This window comes from Myotis brandtii, unplaced genomic scaffold, assembly GCF_000412655.1.
Source record: "Myotis brandtii unplaced genomic scaffold, ASM41265v1 scaffold423, whole genome shotgun sequence".
In the NCBI taxonomy this organism is placed as follows: domain Eukaryota; kingdom Metazoa; phylum Chordata; class Mammalia; order Chiroptera; family Vespertilionidae; genus Myotis; species Myotis brandtii.
Window position 1 is genome coordinate 1,196,796 of NW_005366214.1, and position 548 is coordinate 1,197,343.

Consider the following 548-nt stretch of genomic DNA (forward strand, 5'->3'; position numbering starts at 1 on the left):
TAATAGTGAAATAATCTCTCTTGGAGGCCAGGGTTGGAGTCTGGTTAGAGTGCATAATGGGAGAAGAGGATTAGAGTAAGATTTCTAGGTAAGCTATGTACATGAGGAAGAGGAGTTTCTTAATTCTATGTTTTAGTATATTAACCTAGAGCAATTATAACTAAACTAGTAGCCCGGTGCACGAAATTCGTGCACATTGAAAGGGAATTTATTAGCGGAGATATTTTAATATTGCTATTTGCCCTTTCTCTATAATAGAAGTGTGAGAGATGAAAGGAAATTAGTAAAATGTATATGAAAATAATATATAAATTTATTAATAAATAAACATTAACAAAAGGATATAACAACAACAGAGGCATGATATAAAAACATCAAAAACATGATATGAAAACAAAAAAATGATATAAAAACAACAGTGATGCAAACAATGACTGATAAAGTGATTAAACTTATTCTAATATCTCCCTGTACACCACATTAAGAGTGAAAACACTTTCAGAATGCTTGACTAATTTCCCTTGTGATGAAGTATTTAGAACTTTAAC